Below are 11,901 nucleotides of genomic sequence, written 5' to 3'. Positions count from 1 at the left end.
GGGTGACATGGTCTTCTTTCTGGCTTAGAAAGACCATTCTGGCAGGGCAAACAAGGATACGAAGGGGGAGAACTCTGGGCCTTATGAGTCAGCCTCACGGTCTACAGGCCCCTCCTGCCCTTCACACCAAGCAGGACTCTGTCCACATGTGTGTGAGCCATGTTTTCATCCACAAGCGTGTTAAGGGAAAGGAAGATGGCCCCATACATGGCTGGTCTGGGCACTGTCTTGGGCCCCAGAAGCGCACGATGCTGGCTCCAGCTGGTCTCCACCAGCAGCTGTAACCCCAGCAGGGGCTCAGAGGAGAGCAAGAGTGAGCCTTCCATGGAGGAGGTGGGGCTGGAAAAGAAGGTTAGAGGTTTAAGACGGCAGCAAACGCTTACTGAGTGCTCAGCATGTGCTAGGCACTGTCTCAAGACTTTATACATATTAATCCTATGAAGTAGGTTCAATTACCGTCCCCATGTTGCAGAACAAAGCAAGTAAAGCACAGAAAGGGCCCGCACTGTCTCCCGTGGGGATTCAAACCCAGAGTCTGGCTCCTTTGGTTTAGTCAGTAAATACTTACTGAGCATCTACTATGTGCCAGGCACTGTCTAAGCCCTTAGAACACACTGGTGGATACATAGTGAATTTCCGAACGGGCCACACAGTCCACAACTCTGCTGTGCTACCTCCCTGGGGTGTCATGAACAGCAGCGAGGGTCAGTCCTCATGGTCGACGAGACTGCTCGGTACCCCAGGGCATTATTGGTCCGGTTACCAATGAAAAAGAGTAACCACTCTACTGAGAGGCTGGTGGTCTCCGGGGTTCACGACCCTGTCTGCTAGCTAGGCTACTAGACAGAGGACCCAGGGCTTGGGCCCTGTGGCACCCTCACCACTGGAAAGAGTGCCCCTCCGACCGTCTCTCGGGGCCGTACCCAGGCTCTTGGAGGCCACCAGGGAGAGTCAGGGAGTGAGACAGGCAAAGAGCCGTTTGTTAGACTTCCTAGAGGAAACAGGGGTGACTCAGTTTCTCACTCCCCCAGTCTGCTCCTGACCCTGTAATTCAGGGGGCCTCTCTCAAGGAGGCAGGGGGAAATGGCAGGACACTGGGGCAACTGGGCTGCTCTCCTGCCTGGGTGATCGGTAGCTACCTCTGCAACGGTCATGAGTGGCTGGCTGCTGAAGGAGGCGCACGGGAGACAGGGCTTCAGTGCCGCAATCTTGCGCCAGCTGCTCTAGGCAGGCGGGCTGTGGGCCAAGTCAGCCTCAATTATTCAGCAATCTGAATTTCTTGACTTCATAAGCCAAGGGCAAGAAAGACATTGTCCGAGTTTGTATTCCTGCCGCAGGCTCGAGAGAGCCCCCGCCCATGCCCTTCTCCCAACCGGTTCCTTTCTTCCCTCCCTGTGCCCGAGAACCTCCCTGAAATGCTGCCTCCTCCAAGAAGCCTTCCTGAACTGACAGGAGTTAATGCTTCTCCTTGCCTCTGATCCATGTGCTGATGCGTAGCCTGACTCAGGGCTTCTCCAGTGTTTTGCTCAAACTGTCAGGAAGTATGACCCACTGTCCATGCGTGGGCCCACGCGTCCTGACACGATGGTCACACTATGACATCTGATCTTTTTTTACCTTCAAATATATGTGAGCTTTGCATTCTACTCCGGGGTACAGCCGTATCTCTTATCAGATTTTCAAAACTACCTTAGGTTACTTAAGATGTGAAGCATGATTTTTCTCCTAAAATCTTCCAAGAAATTGATGCTCCAAGACGATGTCCCCTGTTCAACCTGTAACTTTGTAAACCACCTGGGACTTCAGCAGGACCATCACGTATGCCTCAGCTGGAGGACCAGTGAGGCAATAAACAGCCGGAAGGGCATAAGGGTGTCTTGCTGGTACAGAGACACTTAAGCCTCACGGTTCTCAGGGGCAGCTGGGGCCCCTCTGTTGTCACCTCTGTTGACAGGGCTGTCCAAATACAGTCTCGTTCTAGGGGTGCCATGACGTGACTGCGGTCAGGAAGCAGTTCTCGAGAACACTGCTTCTCCAACTTGACTGTAAATTCGAATCACCTGAGGATCCTCTAAATGCCCCCCCCCACACCCCCTCCCCGCCCCTGATGCTCAGGCCACAGCCTCTACCAATTAAATCCATATCTCTGAGGATGAAAACAAGAGTAGTTTTTAAAGCTCTCCAAAGGATTCCAATGTGCAGCTGAGTTTGAGAACCAGCGATCTGAGCCAACCCCTTTATAATGCAGATGGGCTGCTGAGACCCAGGGAGGAGAATCGCCCAAGGTAACACAGCATGGCAGTGACTAAACTGTCTTCCAGTGCCCAGGGCAGGCCTCCTTCTGCCATGCCCCCGCCCGGACCCTGCATGTTGCCCTGGGAACTGAGCCGACCGACGGCAACTCCCACCCGGACCTGACCGTGGAGTGTTTGGCTCAAGTGTAGCTCAGAGGAAGGAATCCAGGAGAGGCTGACAGAGCCCCCTCACCCCAATGTGCTCTCCTTCAAGCAGTCCCGAGGCTGGTTACCTTAGGGCAGAGCCCAGCTTGGAAATTCTCCAAGTCTTGACACCAACCTGGATTTAACGGGCCATCAGGGAGACTGGAGGATAGGGGAGGAGGGGCGGGAACACCAAAGAGAGATGGGCTGTGACCACAGGCAAAAGCTGGGGGTGGGAATGGATGATGACTTCGCTGACCCCACCCTGTGGGGCCCTACTACTCCCCACTCCCCACCCTCTTAATGACGTCCTGACCCCTGCCCTCCACCTCACTACCTTCACCCCCCCCCCCTTTGGGGAGGTGACCAAAACGCCAGCAGCCTGAAGGCTGTCAACAACTGTTTTCATTCCAAGGTTTGGCTGGGCTTGGCAGGTCCATCCAGGGCCCCACAGCCCCCTGTGTCTAGGCTGCGGGGCACACACCCACGAAATAGAACCCCTGGAAACAGAGGAGGAGGCATTCCGGGGGTTCTGGGCCACTGGACTTGGGGCATTCATGACCCTCGGGGAGGGGGGGATTTGCAGGGGAAAATAAAGACCTTCTGTCCCCTTCCTCTCCTGTCTGCTAACCCTGTGATTCTCAACCCTGACAACACAGAGAAGCACCTGAGGACATTTTTTAAATGCGGGCACCTGGGATCCAGCCCCAAGGGAGTTCAGTTTAACTGCTGAACTCAACTCTGGGGAGAAGCTGGGGCATCTTCTGCTTTTAAAGCTCTGCACGTGAGGGGCACCTGGGTGGCTGAGTTGGTTAAGCGTCCGACTTCGGCTCAGGTCATGATCTCACAGTTCGTGATTTCGAGCCCCGCCTCAGACTCTAGGCTGAAAGCTAGCTCAGAGCCTGGAACCTGTCTACTGATTCTGTGTCTCTCTCTCTCTGACCCTCCCTCACTCATGCTCTGTCTCTCTGTCTCATCTCATCTCTCTCTCTCTCTCTCTCTAATATATATAAAACATTAAACAACATTAAAAAAAGAAAACAGTGCTCTTTAAAAACCACAGAACTAACTTAAAAAAAATTTAAAGCTCTGCAGGTGATTCTAATGTTCAGCCAAGAGCAAGAACCCCTCCTGATGGAACCATGCAGACAGAAGGATGGATGCTCTCACTGGGCAGAGGGTCAAGGAAACAGTCTGCTCTTTGTGGGGCTGCAGGGCAGGTAATAGACCCTGAGACTCCTTCTTCAAGTCCATTGTAAGAGGTTGGGCCTAGAGCATGGGCAGGTGCTGGTCCTTGCTCCCCCTTGCCTTGCCTTGGGCCATCTGGCTTCTCAGGACCTCAATTTCTTCATCCGTAAAACAGAATAGTTGCCACCTGGCAGGTACTTGTGATAATGAAGTGATTCAGCCTCCACACTCCTGAGCATAGAGTAAGCACCAATAAAAGGTAGGCTTTGCTTATCAAAAACTAAAAGCCGATGTGCACACCGGTGTTCACAGCAGCTTTCGTCACATTAGCTAAAACGTGGAAGCAACCCAAACGTCCATGACAGATGAGTGGATGAGCAAAAGGTGGTATATATATACCCCAGAATATCATTCAGCCCTAAAAAGGAAGGAAATCCTAACTTCCACGGCACCACGGATGAGCACTGAGGACATTATGCTAAGTGAAATAAGCCGGTCACAAAAAAAGACAAATATTACTGTGTGATTCCACTTATACGAGCTACTTGGAGTAGTCAAATCAGGCAGAGAGTAGAATGCGGTTACCAGGGGTGGGGACGAGAGTCAAACGGGGAATTCGTATTTACGGGGACAGAGTTTCAGTTTTACAAGACGAGAAGATCTCTGGAGGTGGACGGTGGCGATGCTCGGACAACACGAGGAATGTGTGGGGCACAGCTGGGCTTCACGCTTCAAAATGGGTCCGACGTTGAAGTTTCTATTATGCGTGCTTTACCGCCGTGAAACAAAACGTGGCGAAGAAAGAAAATCGAAGCCAGAATCGGCGATACAGCTGACTACTGGTCTGAGTGCGAGTGAGGCTGTTCCCAGGGAAGAGCAGACACATAGCCCTGCCTTCGGGCCTCGCCTTCTGAGATAGATGGAGCAGGACAGATGCGCAATGAACAAACCCAGGATTTACACCACTAATAAACAGGAACTAATACATGGGTTTAAATATTTACACGGCACGCAGGCTTCTGGGCAAGGACATTCTCGGGGAGGGCAGAGAAGAAGAGGGGGAGGAAGGGGCAGGAGATAGAAGAATGGAAGGCCTCGGGAAAAAGTGGGGGTTGAAGCTGCCCAAACCCGGGAAAAGAGGGACAGCTACAGGAGGGGGAAACCCCTGTCCAGACCCAGGGGAGAATGACAGAAGCCTGGGCCATGCTGTTCCTTCCTTCTGTGGAGATCCTTGTTTACCCTGAGAGGCTGGAAGAGAATGTAATCAAATTATAACTCGTTATTCTAAATGACTGTCTCCAGTGGGAAAGGCAGGCAGGCAGGAAGCCTGGAAAGGGGAGACAAGTTGTTTTCTAGGACATGGTTTGTTTGCTCATTCTCTGGCTCCCTCTGTCCCCAAACCCTTTCCCTCCCTTTCTGCCTTCCCCCATCCTGGCCTCTCCCTCCCTCCTTCCTGAGCTCTGCTCCCTACCCCACCCCCACCCCCAGCTCTGGGGCTGACTCAGGGTGGGGGGTGGGCAGAGCAGACACTCCTTAGTCTCAGCAAGTGACCCTGGGTAGGACCACAGAAATATCCTGTCCCCCAGGACTACAGGACCAGCCAAACAGAATTTTTCCAGCCTCCCCCACCTCCCAACCAAGGAGAACAAATGCCGAATCTCTCTCTTTCTAGATGGGCAGGTCAGTTGGTTGACCAGGACTCTGTCTCTAATTTGCTGTGTCACCATAGGCAAGTCATTTGTCCTCTCTGGAGCTGAGAGGTCATTCCAGAAAGGGGACCACCCTCTCTGCCTGCCACTTCTTGCCTTCCAGGACCCATGTAAGACAGGGGGTGACTCCCTCACCCAGAGACCCTGGGAGCCTGGAAGACTGAGGCAGATGACATGCGCAGGCCTTCAGGGACAGGGACAGCTGGGGTCATAGAATGGCCTGTGCCCTGGCCCCCACAGAGATGCCAGGACCAAGCTCCCCTGGAAGCCATGAGCTCGATGCCCCTTGTAGGGAGCACCCCACCTGTCTCCTTGCCTCCACTCAGGCCTGCAGGCAGATTCTCAGAGAGGGGGTAGAAGAACAGACGTCCCACTGAGAGGTCAGATGGGCTAGAAAGGGGAAAGGAGAGAAAGCACTCCCCTCTCCCTCTGCTCACTGCCTTCTGGTCATTGGGATTCTGTGTCTCCCTCTCTCTCTCTGCCTCCCCCACTCGTGCTCTGACTCTCTCTGTCTCTCTCAAAAGCAAATAAAAATTAAAAAAAAATTAATAAATAAAATAAATTCACCCTGAAACTATCAGATCCAAAGGTCACCCAGAGTTGCCATGAGCCAGGAAGGACGATGTTGAGGGAGTCTCCTCACCTCGCCCATCTCCCTCCACCCCCAACCCCACCCCCACCCACCCCCTTCCAAAGCCTGTCTCCCGGGGTGCCCGAAAAGGCCTCTGCAGGAACAGCAGGGCCAGCATGAAGGAAAAGAGAAGGAAGCTTACTCCCCTGCTCCCAACCTCTCCCTTCAGCCCATCCTAACCCCAGCAGCAGAAGAGCAAAGGAAGGACTTTAGCTCTAGAGTGATCAAGCCACAAAGTGAGAGATGAGCTCAGAGACTTCCTACCCGACCTCACTCTTCGGGGGAGGTCACAGGAGTCCAGAGCAGTCCAGGGACACACCCCTGGTCACATGGCCAGTCAGGAGCAGGCCCGTCACCCAGACCCAGGTCTCCTGACTCTACTCCTCAACAGTGCCTCCCAGGTATTCTTCAGCTGCGCCCTTCCTCGCCTCCTACCACCACTGCCCTCGTCAGCCCCGCCTGCTGCCTTACAGCTTCACACACAGACATTCATTTCTCACAGTTCTGAAGGCTGGGAAGCCCAAGATCAAGGTGCCAACAGATTCGGCTCTTGGTGAGGGTATGCTTCTTGGCTTGTGGATGGCCCCGTTCTCGCCAGGTCCCCACAAGGCAGAGAGGGAAAGCCCTGGTGCCTCTTCTTATAAGGGTGCTAATCTCACCACTGGGGATCCACCTTCATGACTCATGGAAAGCTAATCAGCTCCCAAAGGCCTCGCCTCCTAATACCATCACATTGAGGGTGAGTGCTCCAACATATGAAATGGGGGGGGGGGGAGGCACAAATATTCAGTCCTTGACAACCACTCTGTGACTTTTGTCCCCCACCAGGCCTGTCTAGGACTCTGAGGAAAACCATTCCAAACAGTAGAGCTCCCAGGGGCCCTTGCCGGCTGGTCCCTCAGGCTGCCCCCCTCTCACCTAGATGCCCACCCCTGGCCTGGGACCCTAGTGACCTCCGGGCCCTCTGATAACTCCCACAGTAAACCAGATAAAGCTGGAGATCGTGGGAGGGTGTGGGAGTCACCTGCAGACTCAGAGCAGGTTGTTTAGCAGAGCTCCTACCACAGCCCACGCTCAGCCCATCCCACCTGGTGACTCCCCCCGACATCATTCTTTATGAGAAGAGAATCTGAGGCTCTGTAAGGTGAAAGGACTGGTCCAGGCTCACCCAGCACCACTCTGTGGTAGATGCCGTGATGCATTGTTCGGACCCCATTTTAGGAACAAAGGACCTATTTTTCCAGCTGCTTAGAGTGCTGTAGGCAGAAGCCCCTGAGCTGCCAATTCCTATCTAGCTGAAGAGGGACCCACACCGATGGCTGATCATCATCAGGACAGGAAGACCTGGCCATCTTGTCCCTACTTGAGACAATCCTGAAGGATCATCTCGGCTTCAGGGCTCCCTGTGGGAGACTGGGACATTTCACTGAGACCCCACTGCAGCTTGACCCCTCCCTATGTCCAATCCTCCTTCCTTCCCTCCCTTTAGGGCAGACATCTGTCCTAAGAGCACTCCCTAAAAAAAAAACAAACCATGCCATGCTCTCCAATTGAGAGAAGGTTGGATGAAACAAAGTGATGGATCATCTATAGCTTTCCAAACCTATCTGTCTTGACACCAGTTCTGTTAATTTGATTATGTCATCGCTTCTTAGAGTCTTTGTTAGACAAATAAAAATATTTTCTTTGGTAAACAAACAAACATTGCACGCTAACCTCCGTCTCAGAGGCCACTTCTAAGGAACCAAATCTGCAACATACTCTGAAGCCAGGGTGTTTTCCATTGCTCCGAGAGGCCCCATGCCTTACTTAGGGAAATAAACTTACCCAAAGGAAGACAAAAAAGAAACAGCTCCGGTGGGGGGGGGGGGGACATGGAAGATGGCTCCTGACCTGGCAGAAGTCAGAAGGAAAAGCAAATCTACCAGCTGACAATCAAGGCATTAAGGGAAGGCTCCACAAGAGCAAGACGGGCAACTGGCATAGACACTTGTAAAGACCAACTGTGGGGTCAGCCTGCCAGAGGAGCAGGGTACAGAGTGTGAGCATCATGGCACCATGATCACCACAAGAGGGTAAGTGTGAGGACAGCCAGCCAACAACAAGCCCATCAGACACGAGATAGCACCTTCTCTGTCAATCTTGATGGATTGGCACATTGACGGATGTAGCATGTTGAGATGGGGCTTTACCAAAAGCCCAATTACATCCTCTACAGGTCACACGACATCTGGGACGTGGGGCCCAGCTTAAGGATTCACATTTTTTTTTTCAACGTTTATTTATTTTTGGGACAGAGAGAGAGCATGAACGGGGGAGGGGCAGAGAGAGAGGGAGACACAGAATCGGAAACAGGCTCCAGGCTCTGAGCCATCAGCCCAGAGCCCGACGCGGGGCTCGAACTCATGGACCGCGTGATCGTGACCTGGCTGAAGTCGGACTCTTAACCGACTGCGCCACCCAGGCGCCCCAAGGATTCACATTTTTAAGGAAGATACTGACCACTTTTTTATTTATTTTTTTTTTAACTTTTTTTTTTTATTTATTTTTGAGACAGGGAGAGACAGAGCATGAACAGGGGAGGGTCAGAGAGAGGGAGACACAGAATCTGAAACAGGCTCCAGGCTCTGAGCGGTCAGCACAGAGCCCCACGCGGGGCTCGAACCCACGGACCGCAAGATCATGACCTGAGCCAAAGTCGGCCGCTCAACCGACTGAGCCACCCAGGCGCCCCTGACCACTTTTTTAAAAAAAGAAAAAAAAAAAAAAAAGGCCAGGGGAGGCACCTGGGTGGCTCAGTTGGTTAAGTGTCCAAGTTCAACTCAGGTCATGATCTCCCGATTCATGAGTCCAAGCCCTGCATCGGGCTCTGCTGTCAGCACAGAGCCCACTTTGGATCTCTGTCCCTCTCTCTCTCTCTGCCCCTCTCCCGCTTGCTCGCTCACTCGCTCGCTCACTCTCTCAAAATAAATAAACTTAAAAAGAAGAAAGAAGGAAAGAAAGAAAAAGAAAGAAAGAAAGAAAGAAAGAAAGAAAGAAAGAAAGAAAGAAAGAAAAATACTGACCAGCCTCAGCTGCACACCAGGGTACTGAGGTCTGGAACTTACGAGAGAAAAACAGAAGATAAGGATAATTGGAGCAAAACTTCCTTGGGTGCCAGTGCTGTCTTCTAAAAATTTAAAGGCCATAGTGTGGAAAAGAGTTAGAGGGCAGAGCAAGGACCAGCAGGTAGAAGTCAGAGCAGGGCAGATTTGAACTGTCCCAAAAATGGAGCAAGTCGCCTTGCACAGCAGTGTGTTCCTCGTCAGCTGGAAATGCACCCTCAAAGCACGTCATGGATTATGGTCATGGCACAGGCTGCTAATTGTCCAACGCCCATTCCATCCTTCTTCCTCAGCGCGTGACAGCACCTCTGTTTTTTAGCCGTGCGTATGGCTGCCCAGAATTAAGGCATTTCTCAGAAGCCCTTACTGCCAGGTATAGTTACATGTCTAAGTTCTGGCAATATGAGGGCTAGAAGCTGCAATGTGTACAACTTCCGGAAGGCGTCTTAAAGGATGGCGGGTCAGGCCATCCTTCGTGTATTTCTCCCGTCCTCTCCCTAGACTGTATGGGCAGAGTGGCTGGTGTTCAGGCAGTCTTCTAGAACTATGGCAGAGCAGCAAGCTAGAGGGAGCCTCTCTCCCCAGAGCCTCCTTTGCATTTTATTTAAGTCACTGTTCTTTGGGGTTTCCTGTCATGCATGGCTGACCCGACTCCTAACTAGCACAGTTAGCGTGACAAGTGGGTGATCATTGGTTAATTTTTCTGTCCAGCATTTTTCCTTTTTTTCTCATTTTTGTTTTATTTCGAGAGAGGGGGGTGGGGGGGACAGAGGATCTGAGGCGGGCTCTGTGCTGACAGCAGCGAGCCCGATGTGGGGCTTGAACTCACGAACTGCAAGGTCATAACCTGAGCCAAAGTCAGACGCTTTAACCGACTGAGCCACCCAGGGGCCCCCTTTTTCCCCTTTTTCTTGAAACAGTACTTCCCCTTCTCTGGGGAAATGTCCCCTCTTTTGCCTTTCCTGCAGTTTTTCCATACAGTTCCCCCGGGGCCTGCCAATCTTAATATCTCCACCCCTATGTCAAGGCTAGGAACCTCTGGCAGCCTTATGGAGAAAGAATGAGTGAATAAAGCCACAAAGCAGAGAGAAACAGAGACCAGAGAAGAAGGCGATGGGCCTGGTGTTTCTGAGTTTCTGGCTCCAGTTGCCCCAAGGCCCCACGGAACCGTGCCCATCCTGGGTCGGTTATAAGAGGTAGCACGTGTCCTCCTGCAGGCTTGATGACCGTCACGTACAACCCAGAGAGTCCTGGCTCATGTGGAATAGCGTGTAATCGAGTAGCCAGAGGTAGGAGCAGCCCAGCACTAGAGTGGCCGGTAGGCAAGGGAGAACACACAGACAGAAAGATCAAATGCAGGAAGTCCTGACAAAGGAGGGGAGAAGTGGGCTGGGCCTTGAAAGCAGGGGAGGCGCCCCTGAAGAGGAACATGGTTGAGTACAGGGTGGGGGTGGGGGAGGAAAATGGTCACAGGGTGGGCTTTGAGGATCCATGCGGGAGAAGGGGGAGGAAGTGGGGAAGGTGGCAGGGCCACACTGCAGAAGGAAGGCCCCGTATGTCAAGCTGCAGAGTTAGCCTATAGTTCTCAGACTTTAGTATTCCAGGACTTCTTTAAAAAGGCAGATTCAGGGGCGCCTGGGTGGTGCAGTCGGTTAAGCGTCCGACTTCAGCCAGGTCACGATCTCGCGGTCCGTGAGTTCAAGCCCCGCGTGGGGTTCTGGGCTGATGGCTCAGAGCCTGGAGCCTGTTTCCGATTCTGTGTCTCCCTCTCTCTCTGCCCCTCCCCCGTTCATGCTCTGTCTCTCTCTGTCCCAAAAATAAATAAACGTTGAAAAAAAAAAAAAAAAAGGCAGATTCGGGGGCACCTGGGTGGCTCAGTCGGTTAAGAATCCAACTTTGGCTCAGGTCAGATCTTGCCATTCGTGAGTTCGAGCCCCGTGTCAGGCTCTGTGCTGACAGCTCGCAGCCTGGAGCCTGCTTGGAATTTGGTGTCTCCTTCTCTCTCTGACCTTCCCCCGCTCGCTTTCTCTCTCTCTCTCTCAAAAATAAATAAACATTTAAAATTAAAAAAAAAAAAAAAAGCACACAGATTCAGAGGCCAGCTGTGGACAATAAGATGCCATCAAGCAGGGAAGTGGCCAAGCATGTTTGGGAAAATTAGACGGGGACAGTCGAGTAGACTGGAAAGGGGGAAACTGAGGGCAATAGGCAAACAGGGGTTTTGGAAAATGACAGATATGGAGATGGTGAAGGAGGGGAAATCAGAGTGTAACTGTGAGATTTGTGAAACGAATGAAAACATTGGAAACTGGATGGGAGCAGTAGATGGTGACTGTGCGAGTGACAGGGGGAGACTTCGAGCATTGCTGGCATTTATCAGGAAGACGGCGGTGGCCCTACTTAGGCACAGCGCACGCTTAAGCTCTTCCAGAAGAACCAAATAGAGATTTCTATAGACAGTTGGAGACGGAGGCTGGGGCTCAGAAGAGCATGGCTGTGGATTTGGGGCTGACCAGCATTGTCCCCATGTGTGAGCAGGGGACAGCATCTGCCTAGGGTGCCATTTTGTACTTAGTAGAAACAATGTGCCAACAATTCCAAAGTGCTCTGAAAGGTAAAAATCTCCTTACGCAAGAATTGAATTCAGGCACCAAGAAAAAGAAATCTGATGAGTTCCTCAGTGTGACAGGGACACGAAGACCCTTTCAAAAGGGGCATCCGGCCCTCTGCAGAAATGTCCAGCCACAGCCAGGACTGCTTATGGTCCAGCCTAGAAATGAATCGATTTTGCCTTATGATGAATCTGTTATATGGGACATTTACGTTTTACG

Source organism: Leopardus geoffroyi, chromosome B2, assembly GCF_018350155.1.
Source record: "Leopardus geoffroyi isolate Oge1 chromosome B2, O.geoffroyi_Oge1_pat1.0, whole genome shotgun sequence".
In the NCBI taxonomy this organism is placed as follows: Eukaryota; Metazoa; Chordata; class Mammalia; order Carnivora; family Felidae; genus Leopardus; species Leopardus geoffroyi.
Note: the sequence above shows the minus strand (reverse complement) of the source record.